General features: G+C 38.6%; 38 non-coding genes across 38 annotated transcripts; all 38 read right to left on the reverse strand.

Moving 5' to 3' along the window:
• Positions 1-40: 40 nt before the first annotated feature.
• Positions 41-159, reverse strand: LOC145756583 (5S ribosomal RNA). Its single transcript, XR_014284694.1, has one exon. It is a non-coding gene; the product is annotated as a 5S ribosomal RNA (ribosomal RNA).
• Positions 160-327: 168 nt separating this feature from the next.
• On the reverse strand, positions 328-446 carry LOC145758533 (5S ribosomal RNA). The gene has a single exon (XR_014286488.1). It is a non-coding gene; the product is annotated as a 5S ribosomal RNA (ribosomal RNA).
• A 167-nt stretch (positions 447-613) lies between these two features.
• LOC145756871 (5S ribosomal RNA) lies at positions 614-732 on the reverse strand. Its single transcript, XR_014284969.1, has one exon. It is a non-coding gene; the product is annotated as a 5S ribosomal RNA (ribosomal RNA).
• Positions 733-895: 163 nt separating this feature from the next.
• On the reverse strand, positions 896-1014 carry LOC145756545 (5S ribosomal RNA). The gene has a single exon (XR_014284658.1). It is a non-coding gene; the product is annotated as a 5S ribosomal RNA (ribosomal RNA).
• Positions 1015-1182: 168 nt separating this feature from the next.
• LOC145758534 (5S ribosomal RNA) lies at positions 1183-1301 on the reverse strand. Its single transcript, XR_014286489.1, has one exon. It is a non-coding gene; the product is annotated as a 5S ribosomal RNA (ribosomal RNA).
• Positions 1302-1469: 168 nt separating this feature from the next.
• On the reverse strand, positions 1470-1588 carry LOC145757109 (5S ribosomal RNA). The gene has a single exon (XR_014285193.1). It is a non-coding gene; the product is annotated as a 5S ribosomal RNA (ribosomal RNA).
• Positions 1589-1642: 54 nt separating this feature from the next.
• LOC145756421 (5S ribosomal RNA) lies at positions 1643-1761 on the reverse strand. The gene has a single exon (XR_014284542.1). It is a non-coding gene; the product is annotated as a 5S ribosomal RNA (ribosomal RNA).
• Positions 1762-1929: 168 nt separating this feature from the next.
• On the reverse strand, positions 1930-2048 carry LOC145756274 (5S ribosomal RNA). The gene has a single exon (XR_014284404.1). It is a non-coding gene; the product is annotated as a 5S ribosomal RNA (ribosomal RNA).
• Positions 2049-2216: 168 nt separating this feature from the next.
• On the reverse strand, positions 2217-2335 carry LOC145756405 (5S ribosomal RNA). The gene has a single exon (XR_014284527.1). It is a non-coding gene; the product is annotated as a 5S ribosomal RNA (ribosomal RNA).
• A 54-nt stretch (positions 2336-2389) lies between these two features.
• On the reverse strand, positions 2390-2508 carry LOC145756215 (5S ribosomal RNA). Its single transcript, XR_014284346.1, has one exon. It is a non-coding gene; the product is annotated as a 5S ribosomal RNA (ribosomal RNA).
• A 168-nt stretch (positions 2509-2676) lies between these two features.
• On the reverse strand, positions 2677-2795 carry LOC145756377 (5S ribosomal RNA). Its single transcript, XR_014284500.1, has one exon. It is a non-coding gene; the product is annotated as a 5S ribosomal RNA (ribosomal RNA).
• A 54-nt stretch (positions 2796-2849) lies between these two features.
• Positions 2850-2968, reverse strand: LOC145756584 (5S ribosomal RNA). Its single transcript, XR_014284695.1, has one exon. It is a non-coding gene; the product is annotated as a 5S ribosomal RNA (ribosomal RNA).
• A 168-nt stretch (positions 2969-3136) lies between these two features.
• LOC145758535 (5S ribosomal RNA) lies at positions 3137-3255 on the reverse strand. The gene has a single exon (XR_014286490.1). It is a non-coding gene; the product is annotated as a 5S ribosomal RNA (ribosomal RNA).
• Positions 3256-3422: 167 nt separating this feature from the next.
• LOC145756872 (5S ribosomal RNA) lies at positions 3423-3541 on the reverse strand. Its single transcript, XR_014284970.1, has one exon. It is a non-coding gene; the product is annotated as a 5S ribosomal RNA (ribosomal RNA).
• A 163-nt stretch (positions 3542-3704) lies between these two features.
• LOC145756546 (5S ribosomal RNA) lies at positions 3705-3823 on the reverse strand. The gene has a single exon (XR_014284659.1). It is a non-coding gene; the product is annotated as a 5S ribosomal RNA (ribosomal RNA).
• Positions 3824-3991: 168 nt separating this feature from the next.
• LOC145757111 (5S ribosomal RNA) lies at positions 3992-4110 on the reverse strand. The gene has a single exon (XR_014285194.1). It is a non-coding gene; the product is annotated as a 5S ribosomal RNA (ribosomal RNA).
• A 54-nt stretch (positions 4111-4164) lies between these two features.
• Positions 4165-4283, reverse strand: LOC145756423 (5S ribosomal RNA). Its single transcript, XR_014284544.1, has one exon. It is a non-coding gene; the product is annotated as a 5S ribosomal RNA (ribosomal RNA).
• A 168-nt stretch (positions 4284-4451) lies between these two features.
• On the reverse strand, positions 4452-4570 carry LOC145756393 (5S ribosomal RNA). The gene has a single exon (XR_014284515.1). It is a non-coding gene; the product is annotated as a 5S ribosomal RNA (ribosomal RNA).
• A 168-nt stretch (positions 4571-4738) lies between these two features.
• On the reverse strand, positions 4739-4857 carry LOC145756406 (5S ribosomal RNA). The gene has a single exon (XR_014284528.1). It is a non-coding gene; the product is annotated as a 5S ribosomal RNA (ribosomal RNA).
• Positions 4858-4911: 54 nt separating this feature from the next.
• Positions 4912-5030, reverse strand: LOC145756216 (5S ribosomal RNA). The gene has a single exon (XR_014284347.1). It is a non-coding gene; the product is annotated as a 5S ribosomal RNA (ribosomal RNA).
• Positions 5031-5198: 168 nt separating this feature from the next.
• Positions 5199-5317, reverse strand: LOC145756378 (5S ribosomal RNA). Its single transcript, XR_014284501.1, has one exon. It is a non-coding gene; the product is annotated as a 5S ribosomal RNA (ribosomal RNA).
• A 54-nt stretch (positions 5318-5371) lies between these two features.
• On the reverse strand, positions 5372-5490 carry LOC145756585 (5S ribosomal RNA). Its single transcript, XR_014284696.1, has one exon. It is a non-coding gene; the product is annotated as a 5S ribosomal RNA (ribosomal RNA).
• A 168-nt stretch (positions 5491-5658) lies between these two features.
• LOC145758494 (5S ribosomal RNA) lies at positions 5659-5777 on the reverse strand. Its single transcript, XR_014286452.1, has one exon. It is a non-coding gene; the product is annotated as a 5S ribosomal RNA (ribosomal RNA).
• A 168-nt stretch (positions 5778-5945) lies between these two features.
• Positions 5946-6064, reverse strand: LOC145756407 (5S ribosomal RNA). The gene has a single exon (XR_014284529.1). It is a non-coding gene; the product is annotated as a 5S ribosomal RNA (ribosomal RNA).
• Positions 6065-6118: 54 nt separating this feature from the next.
• On the reverse strand, positions 6119-6237 carry LOC145756517 (5S ribosomal RNA). The gene has a single exon (XR_014284631.1). It is a non-coding gene; the product is annotated as a 5S ribosomal RNA (ribosomal RNA).
• Positions 6238-6405: 168 nt separating this feature from the next.
• LOC145756379 (5S ribosomal RNA) lies at positions 6406-6524 on the reverse strand. Its single transcript, XR_014284502.1, has one exon. It is a non-coding gene; the product is annotated as a 5S ribosomal RNA (ribosomal RNA).
• A 54-nt stretch (positions 6525-6578) lies between these two features.
• LOC145756944 (5S ribosomal RNA) lies at positions 6579-6697 on the reverse strand. The gene has a single exon (XR_014285038.1). It is a non-coding gene; the product is annotated as a 5S ribosomal RNA (ribosomal RNA).
• Positions 6698-6865: 168 nt separating this feature from the next.
• Positions 6866-6984, reverse strand: LOC145756707 (5S ribosomal RNA). The gene has a single exon (XR_014284812.1). It is a non-coding gene; the product is annotated as a 5S ribosomal RNA (ribosomal RNA).
• A 168-nt stretch (positions 6985-7152) lies between these two features.
• Positions 7153-7270, reverse strand: LOC145756945 (5S ribosomal RNA). Its single transcript, XR_014285039.1, has one exon. It is a non-coding gene; the product is annotated as a 5S ribosomal RNA (ribosomal RNA).
• Positions 7271-7432: 162 nt separating this feature from the next.
• LOC145756349 (5S ribosomal RNA) lies at positions 7433-7551 on the reverse strand. The gene has a single exon (XR_014284474.1). It is a non-coding gene; the product is annotated as a 5S ribosomal RNA (ribosomal RNA).
• Positions 7552-7719: 168 nt separating this feature from the next.
• On the reverse strand, positions 7720-7838 carry LOC145756851 (5S ribosomal RNA). Its single transcript, XR_014284949.1, has one exon. It is a non-coding gene; the product is annotated as a 5S ribosomal RNA (ribosomal RNA).
• A 168-nt stretch (positions 7839-8006) lies between these two features.
• On the reverse strand, positions 8007-8125 carry LOC145757155 (5S ribosomal RNA). Its single transcript, XR_014285235.1, has one exon. It is a non-coding gene; the product is annotated as a 5S ribosomal RNA (ribosomal RNA).
• Positions 8126-8288: 163 nt separating this feature from the next.
• LOC145757125 (5S ribosomal RNA) lies at positions 8289-8407 on the reverse strand. The gene has a single exon (XR_014285207.1). It is a non-coding gene; the product is annotated as a 5S ribosomal RNA (ribosomal RNA).
• A 163-nt stretch (positions 8408-8570) lies between these two features.
• On the reverse strand, positions 8571-8689 carry LOC145756350 (5S ribosomal RNA). Its single transcript, XR_014284475.1, has one exon. It is a non-coding gene; the product is annotated as a 5S ribosomal RNA (ribosomal RNA).
• Positions 8690-8857: 168 nt separating this feature from the next.
• On the reverse strand, positions 8858-8976 carry LOC145756844 (5S ribosomal RNA). The gene has a single exon (XR_014284943.1). It is a non-coding gene; the product is annotated as a 5S ribosomal RNA (ribosomal RNA).
• Positions 8977-9144: 168 nt separating this feature from the next.
• LOC145758536 (5S ribosomal RNA) lies at positions 9145-9263 on the reverse strand. Its single transcript, XR_014286491.1, has one exon. It is a non-coding gene; the product is annotated as a 5S ribosomal RNA (ribosomal RNA).
• A 167-nt stretch (positions 9264-9430) lies between these two features.
• Positions 9431-9549, reverse strand: LOC145756873 (5S ribosomal RNA). Its single transcript, XR_014284971.1, has one exon. It is a non-coding gene; the product is annotated as a 5S ribosomal RNA (ribosomal RNA).
• Positions 9550-9717: 168 nt separating this feature from the next.
• On the reverse strand, positions 9718-9836 carry LOC145757038 (5S ribosomal RNA). Its single transcript, XR_014285125.1, has one exon. It is a non-coding gene; the product is annotated as a 5S ribosomal RNA (ribosomal RNA).
• Positions 9837-9979: the final 143 nt, after the last annotated feature.

A 9979-nucleotide genomic window follows, 5' to 3' on the forward strand; every position in this document is an offset into this window, starting at 1 on the left:
AGCCAACACATTTAACATTACCCAGGTATATTTAAAATAAAATCTACGACACCCGGTATTCCCAGGCGGTCACCCATCCAAGTACTAACCGGGCCCGACGTTGCTTAACTTCCCAGATCGGACGAGATGGGGTGTACTCAACGTGGTATGGTCGTAGGCAATGTGATGTGGTGAGCCAACACATTTATTATTAACCGTGTATATTTAAAATAAAATAAATGACTTGTGTCGCTTAGCAATTATATCAAATGTATTAATTTTAAAAAATTTTGATAAAAAATGACTTTTACATAAAGTACTTTTTAATATGCTAAAAAACTTATAAAACGCCTACGACACCCGGTATTCCCAGGCGGTCACCCATCCAAGTACTAACCGGGCCCGACGTTGCTTAACTTCCCAGATCGGACGAGATGGGGTGTACTCAACGTGGTATGGTCGTAGGCATTGTGATTTGGTGAGCCAACACATTTATTATTAACCGTGTATATTTAAAATAAAATAAATGACTTGTGTCGCTTAGCAATTATATCAAATATATTAATTTTCAAAAATTTCGATAAAAATGACTTATACATAAGGTACTTTCTAATATGCTAAAAAACTTATAAAATGCCTACGACACCCGGTATTCCCAGGCGGTCACCCATCCAAGTACTAACCGGGCCCGACATTGCTTAACTTCCCAGATCGGACGAGATGGGGTGTACTCAAGGTGGTGTGGTCGTAGGCAATGTGATGTGCCAACACATTTATCATTACCCGTGTATATTTAAAATAAAATAAATGACTTGCGTCGCCTAGCAATTATATCAAATATATTAATTTTCAAAAATTTTGATAAAAAATGACTTCTACATAAAGTACTTTCTAATATGCTAAAAAACTTATAAATTGCCTACGACACCCGGTATTCCCAGGCGGTCACCCATCCAAGTACTAACCGGGCCCGACGTTGCTTAACTTCCCAGATCGGACGAGATGGGGTGTACTCAAGGTGGTATGGTCGTAGGCAATGTGATTTGGTGAGCCAACACATTTATTATTAACCGTGTATATTTAAAATAAAATAAATGACTTGTGTCGCTTAGCAATTATATCAAATGCATTAATTTTTAAAAATTTTGATAAAAAATGACTTTTACATAAAGTACTTTTTAATATGCTAAAAAACTTATAAAACGCCTACGACACCCGGTATTCCCAGGCGGTCACCCATCCAAGTACTAACCGGGCCCGACGTTGCTTAACTTCCCAGATCGGACGAGATGGGGTGTACTCAACGTGGTATGGTCGTAGGCAATGTGATTTGGTGAGCCAACACATTTATTATTAACCGTGTATATTTAAAATAAAATAAATGACTTGCGTCGCCTAGCAATTATATCAAATACATTAATTTTCAAAAATTTTGATAAAAAATGACTTCTACATAAAGTACTTTCTAATATGCTAAAAAACTTGTAAAATGCCTACGACACCCGGTATTCCCAGGCGCTCACCCATCCAAGTACTAACCGGGCCCGACGTTGCTTAACTTCCCAGATCAGACGAGTTGGGGTGTATTTAACGTGGTATGGTCGTAGGCAATGTGATGTGGTGAGCCAACACATTTAACATTACCCAGGTATATTTAAAATAAAATCTACGACACCCGGTATTCCCAGGCGGTCACCCATCCAAGTACTAACCGGGCCCGACGTTGCTTAACTTCCCAGATCTGACGAGATGGGGTGTATTCAACGTGATATGGTCGTAGACAATGTGATGTGATGAGCCAACATATTTAACATTAACCATGTATATTTAAAATAAAATATATGACTTGCGTCGCTTGGCAATTATATCTAAATATATTAATTTTCAAAAATTTCGATAAAAATGACTTATGCATAAAGTACTTTCTAATATGCCAAAAAACTTATAAAATGCCTACGACACCCGGTATTCCCAGGCGGTCACCCATCCAAGTACTAACCGGGCCCGACGTTGCTTAACTTCCCAGATCGGACGAGATGGGGTGTATTCAACGTGGTATGGTCGTAGGCAATGTGATGTGGTGAGCCAACACATTTATCATTAACCGTGTATATTTAAAATAAAATAAATGACTTGCGTCGCTTAGCAGTTATATCAAATATATTAATTTTCAAAAATTTTGATAAAAAATGACTTCTACATAAGGTACTTTTTAATATGTTAAAAAACTTATAAAACGCCTACGACACCCGGTATTCCCAGGCGGTCACCCATCCAAGTACTAACCGGGCCCGACGTTGCTTAACATCCCAGATCAGACGAGATGGGGTGTATTCAACGTGGTATGGTCGTAGGCAATGTGATGTGGTGAGCCAACACATTTAACATTACCCAGGTATATTTAAAATAAAATCTACGACACCCGGTATTCCCAGGCGGTCACCCATCCAAGTACTAACCGGGCCCGACGTTGCTTAACTTCCCAGATCGGACGAGATGGGGTGTATTCAACGTGGTATAGTCGTAGACAATGTGATGTGGTGAGCCAACATATTTAACATTAACCATGTATATTTAAAATAAAATATATGTCTTGCGTCGCTTGGCAATTATATCTAAATATATTCATTTTCAAAAATTTCGATAAAAATGACTGATACATAAAGTACTTTGAAATATGCTAAAAAACTTATAAAATGCCTACGACACCCGGTATTCCCAGGCGGTCACCCATCCAAGTACTAACCGGGCCCGACGTTGCTTAACTTCCCAGATCAGACGAGATGGGGTGTATTTAACGTGGTATGGTCGTAGGCAATGTGATGTGGTGAGCCAACACATTTAACATTACCCAGGTATATTTAAAATAAAATCTACGACACCCGGTATTCCCAGGCGGTCACCCATCCAAGTACTAACCGGGCCCGACGTTGCTTAACTTCCCAGATCGGACGAGATGGGGTGTACTCAACGTGGTATGGTCGTAGGCAATGTGATGTGGTGAGCCAACACATTTATTATTAACCGTGTATATTTAAAATAAAATAAATGACTTGTGTCGCTTAGCAATTATATCAAATGTATTAATTTTAAAAAATTTTGATAAAAAATGACTTTTACATAAAGTACTTTTTAATATGCTAAAAAACTTATAAAACGCCTACGACACCCGGTATTCCCAGGCGGTCACCCATCCAAGTACTAACCGGGCCCGACGTTGCTTAACTTCCCAGATCGGACGAGATGGGGTGTACTCAACGTGGTATGGTCGTAGGCATTGTGATTTGGTGAGCCAACACATTTATTATTAACCGTGTATATTTAAAATAAAATAAATGACTTGTGTCGCTTAGCAATTATATCAAATATATTAATTTTCAAAAATTTCGATAAAAATGACTTATACATAAGGTACTTTCTAATATGCTAAAAAACTTATAAAATGCCTACGACACCCGGTATTCCCAGGCGGTCACCCATCCAAGTACTAACCGGGCCCGACATTGCTTAACTTCCCAGATCGGACGAGATGGGGTGTACTCAAGGTGGTGTGGTCGTAGGCAATGTGATGTGCCAACACATTTATCATTACCCGTGTATATTTAAAATAAAATAAATGACTTGCGTCGCCTAGCAATTATATCAAATATATTAATTTTCAAAAATTTTGATAAAAAATGACTTCTACATAAAGTACTTTCTAATATGCTAAAAAACTTATAAATTGCCTACGACACCCGGTATTCCCAGGCGGTCACCCATCCAAGTACTAACCGGGCCCGACGTTGCTTAACTTCCCAGATCGGACGAGATGGGGTGTACTCAAGGTGGTATGGTCGTAGGCAATGTGATTTGGTGAGCCAACACATTTATTATTAACCGTGTATATTTAAAATAAAATAAATGACTTGCGTCGCCTAGCAATTATATCAAATACATTAATTTTCAAAAATTTTGATAAAAAATGACTTCTACATAAAGTACTTTCTAATATGCTAAAAAACTTGTAAAATGCCTACGACACCCGGTATTCCCAGGCGCTCACCCATCCAAGTACTAACCGGGCCCGACGTTGCTTAACTTCCCAGATCAGACGAGTTGGGGTGTATTTAACGTGGTATGGTCGTAGGCAATGTGATGTGGTGAGCCAACACATTTAACATTACCCAGGTATATTTAAAATAAAATCTACGACACCCGGTATTCCCAGGCGGTCACCCATCCAAGTACTAACCGGGCCCGACGTTGCTTAACTTCCCAGATCTGACGAGATGGGGTGTATTCAACGTGATATGGTCGTAGACAATGTGATGTGATGAGCCAACATATTTAACATTAACCATGTATATTTAAAATAAAATATATGACTTGCGTCGCTTGGCAATTATATCTAAATATATTAATTTTCAAAAATTTCGATAAAAATGACTTATGCATAAAGTACTTTCTAATATGCCAAAAAACTTATAAAATGCCTACGACACCCGGTATTCCCAGGCGGTCACCCATCCAAGTACTAACCGGGCCCGACGTTGCTTAACTTCCCAGATCGGACGAGATGGGGTGTATTCAACGTGGTATGGTCGTAGGCAATGTGATGTGGTGAGCCAACACATTTATCATTAACCGTGTATATTTAAAATAAAATAAATGACTTGCGTCGCTTAGCAGTTATATCAAATATATTAATTTTCAAAAATTTTGATAAAAAATGACTTCTACATAAGGTACTTTTTAATATGTTAAAAAACTTATAAAACGCCTACGACACCCGGTATTCCCAGGCGGTCACCCATCCAAGTACTAACCGGGCCCGACGTTGCTTAACATCCCAGATCAGACGAGATGGGGTGTATTCAACGTGGTATGGTCGTAGGCAATGTGATGTGGTGAGCCAACACATTTAACATTACCCAGGTATATTTAAAATAAAATCTACGACACCCGGTATTCCCAGGCGGTCACCCATCCAAGTACTAACCGGGCCCGACGTTGCTTAACTTCCCAGATCGGACGAGATGGGGTGTATTCAACGTGGTATAGTCGTAGACAATGTGATGTGGTGAGCCAACATATTTAACATTAACCATGTATATTTAAAATAAAATATATGTCTTGCGTCGCTTGGCAATTATATCTAAATATATTCATTTTCAAAAATTTCGATAAAAATGACTGATACATAAAGTACTTTGAAATATGCTAAAAAACTTATAAAATGCCTACGACACCCGGTATTCCCAGGCGGTCACCCATCCAAGTACTAACCGGGCCCGACGTTGCTTAACTTCCCAGATCAGACGAGATGGGGTGTATTTAACGTGGTATGGTCGTAGGCAATGTGATGTGGTGAGCCAACACATTTAACATTACCCAGGTATATTTAAAATAAAATCTACGACACCCGGTATTCCCAGGCGGTCACCCATCCAAGTACTAACCGGGCCCGACGTTGCTTAACTTCCCAGATCGGACGAGATGGGGTGTACTCAACGTGGTATGGTCGTAGGCAATGAGATTTGGTGAGCCAACACATTTATTATTAACCGTGTATATTTAAAATAAAATAAATGACTTGTGTCGCTTAGCAATTATATCAAATGTATTAATTTTAAAAAATTTTGATAAAAAATGACTTTTACATAAAGTACTTTTTAATATGCTAAAAAACTTATAAAACGCCTACGACACCCGGTATTCCCAGGCGGTCACCCATCCAAGTACTAACCGGGCCCGACATTGCTTAACTTCCCAGATCGGACGAGATGGGGTGTATTCAACGTGGTATGGTCGTAGGCAATGTGATGTGGTGAGCCAACACATTTATCATTAACCGTGTATATTTAAAATAAAATAAATGACTTGCGTCGCTTAGCAGTTATATCAAATATATTAATTTTCAAAAATTTTGATAAAAAATGACTTCTACATAAGGTACTTTTTAATATGCTAAAAAACTTATAAAACGCCTACGACACCCGGTATTCCCAGGCGGTCACCCATCCAAGTACTAACCGGGCCCGACGTTGCTTAACATCCCAGATCAGACGAGATGGGGTGTATTCAACGTGGTATGGTCGTAGGCAATGTGATGTGGTGAGCCAACACATTTAACATTACCCAGGTATATTTAAAATAAAATCTACGACACCCGGTATTCCCAGGCGGTCACCCATCCAAGTACTAACCGGGCCCGACGTTGCTTAACTTCCCAGATCGGACGAGATGGGGTGTATTCAACGTGGTATAGTCGTAGGCAATGTGATGTGGTGAGCCAACATATTTAACATTAACCATGTATATTTAAAATAAAATATATGTCTTGCGTCGCTTGGCAATTATATCTAAATATATTCATTTTCAAAAATTTCGATAAAAATGACTGATACATAAAGTACTTTGTAATATGCTAAAAAACTTATAAAATGCCTACGACACCCGGTATTCCCAGGCGGTCACCCATCCAAGTACTAACCGGGCCCGACGTTGCTTAACTTCCCAGATCAGACGAGATGGGGTGTATTTAACGTGGTATGGTCGTAGGCAATGTGATGTGGTGAGCCAACACATTTAACATTACCCAGGTATATTTAAAATAAAATCTACGACACCCGGTATTCCCAGGCGGTCACCCATCCAAGTACTAACCGGACCCGACGTTGCTTAACTTCCCAGATCGGACGAGATGGGGTGTACTCAACGTGGTATGGTCGTAGGCAATGTGATTTGGTGAGCCAACACATTTATTATTAACCGTGTATATTTAAAATAAAATAAATGACTTGTGTCGCTTAGCAATTATATCAAATGTATTAATTTTAAAAAATTTTGATAAAAAATGACTTTTACATAAAGTACTTTTTAATATGCTAAAAAACTTATAAAACGCCTACGACACCCGGTATTCCCAGGCGGTCACCCATCCAAGTACTAACCGGGCCCGACGTTGCTTAACTTCCCAGATCGGACGAGATGGGGTGTACTCAACGTGGTATGTTCGTAGGCAATGTGATGTGGTGAGCCAACACATTTATCATTAAATGTGTATATTTAAAATAAAATAAATGACTTGCGTCGCTTAGCAATTATATCAAATATATTAGTTTTCAAAAATTTTGATAAAAAATGACTTCTACATAAAGTACTTTCTAATATTCTATAAAACTTATAAAATGCCTACGACACCCGGTATTCCCAGGCGGTCACCCATCCAAGTACTAACCGGGCCCGACGTTGTTTAACTTCCCAGATCGGACGAGATGGGTGTATTCAACGTGGTATGATCGTAGGCAATGTGATGTGCCAACACATTTAACATTACCCAGGTATATTTAAAATAAAATAAATGACTTGCGTCGCTTAGCAATTATATCAAATATATTAATTTTCAAAAATTTTGATAAAAATGACTTATACATAAGGTACTTTCTAATATGCTAAAAAACTTAAAAAATGCCTACGACACCCGGTATACCCAGGCGGTCACCCATCCAAGTACTAACCGGGCCCGACGTTGCTTAACTTCCCAGATCGGACGAGATGGGGTGTATTCAACGTGGTATGGTCGTAGGCAATGTGATGTGGTGAGCCAACACATTTATCATTAACCGTGTATATTTAAAATAAAATAATTGACTTGCGTCGCTTAGCAGTTATATCAAATATATTAATTTTCAAAAATTTTGATAAAAAATGACTTCTACATAAGGTACTTTTTAATATGCTAAAAAACTTATAAAACGCCTACGACACCCGATATTCCCAGGCGGTCACCCATCCAAGTACTAACCGGGCCCGACGTTGCTTAACTTCCCAGATCGGACGAGATGGGGTGTACTTAACGTGGTATGGTCGTAGGCAATGAGATGTGGTGAGCCAACACATTTATCATTAACCGTGTATATTTAAAATAAAATAAATGACTTGCGTCGCCTAGCAATTATATCAAATACATTAATTTTCAAAAATTTTGATAAAAAATGACTTCTACATAAAGTACTTTCTAATATGCTAAAAAACTTGTAAAATGCCTACGACACCCGGTATTCCCAGGCGCTCACCCATCCAAGTACTAACCGGGCCCGACGTTGCTTAACTTCCCAGATCGGACGAGATGGGGTGTACTCAAGGTGGTGTGGTCGTAGGCAATGTGATGTGCCAACACATTTATCATTACCCGTGTATATTTAAAATAAAATAAATGACTTGCGTCGCCTAGCAATTATATCAAATATATTAATTTTCAAAAATTTTGATAAAAAATGACTTCTACATAAAGTACTTTCTAATATGCTAAAAAACTTATAAAATGCCTACGACACCCGGTATTCCCAGGCGGTCACCCATCCAAGTACTAACCGGGCCCGACGTTGCTTAACTTCCCAGATCGGACGAGATGGGGTGTACTCAAGGTGGTGTGGTGGTAGGCAATGTGATGTGCCAACACATTTATCATTACCCGTGTATATTTAAAATAAAATAAATGACTTGCGTCGCTTAGCAATTATATCAAATATATTAGTTTTCAAAAATTTTGATTAAAAATGACTTCTACATAAAGTACTTTCTAATATGCTAAAAAACTTATAAATTGCCTACGACACCCGGTATTCCCAGGCGGTCACCCATCCAAGTACTAACCGGGCCCGACGTTGCTTAACTTCCCAGATCGGACGAGATGGAGTGTACTCAACGTGGTATGGTCGTAGGCAATGTGATTTGGTGAGCCAACACATTTATTATTAACCGTGTAAATTTAAAATAAAATAAATGACTTGTGTCGCTTAGCAATTATATCAAATGCATTAATTTTTAAAAATTTTGATAAAAAATGACTTTTACATAAAGTACTTTTTAATATGCTAAAAAACTTATAAAACGCCTACGACACCCGGAATTCCCAGGCGGTCACCCATCCAAGTACTAACCGGGCCCGACGTTGCTTAACTTCCGAGATCGGACGAGATGGGGTGTACTCAACGTGGTATGGTCGTAGGCAATGTGATGTGGTGAGCCAACACATTTATCATTAACCGTGTATATTTAAAATAAAATAAATGACTTGCGTCGCTTAGCAGTTATATCAAATATATTAATTTTCAAAAATTTTGATAAAAAATGACTTCTACATAAAGTACTTTTTAATATGCTAAAAAACTTATAAAACGCCTACGACACCCGGTATTCCCAGGCGGTCACCCATCCAAGTACTAACCGGGCCCGACGTTGCTTAACTTCCCAGATCGGACGAGATGGGGTGTACTCAACGTGGTATGGTCGTAGGCATTGTGATTTGGTGAGCCAACACATTTATTATTAACCGTGTATATTTAAAATAAAATAAATGACTTGTGTCGCTTAGCAATTATATCAAATATATTAATTTTCAAAAATTTCGATAAAAATGACTTATACATAAGGTACTTTGTAATATGCTAAAAAACTTATAAAATGCCTACGACACCCGGTATTCCCAGGCGGTCACCCATCCAAGTACTAACCGGGCCCGACATTGCTTAACTTCCCAGATCGGACGAGATGGGGTGTACTCAAGGTGGTGTGGTCGTAGGCAATGTGATGTGGTGAGCCAACATATTTAACATTACCCGTGTATATTTAAAATAAAATAAATGACTTGCGTCGCCTAGCAATTATATCAAATATATTAATTTTCAAAAATTTTGATAAAAAATGACTTCTACATAAAGTACTTTCTAATATGCTAAAAAACTTATAAAATGCCTACGACACCCGGTATTCCCTGGCGGTCACCCATCCAAGTACTAACCGGGCCCGACGTTGCTTAACTTCCCAGATCGGACGAGATGGGGTGTACTCAAGGTGGTGTGGTCGTAGGCAATGTGATGTGCCAACACATTTATCATTACCCATGTATATTTAAAATAAAATAAATGACTTGCGTCGCTTAGCAATTATATCAAATATATTAGTTTTCAAAAATTTTGATTAAAAATGACTTCTACATAAAGTACTTTCTAAT

The sequence above is a fragment of the Corella eumyota genome, chromosome 6 (genome assembly GCF_963082875.1).
Source record: "Corella eumyota chromosome 6, kaCorEumy4.1, whole genome shotgun sequence".
Classification (NCBI taxonomy): Eukaryota; Metazoa; Chordata; class Ascidiacea; order Phlebobranchia; family Corellidae; genus Corella; species Corella eumyota.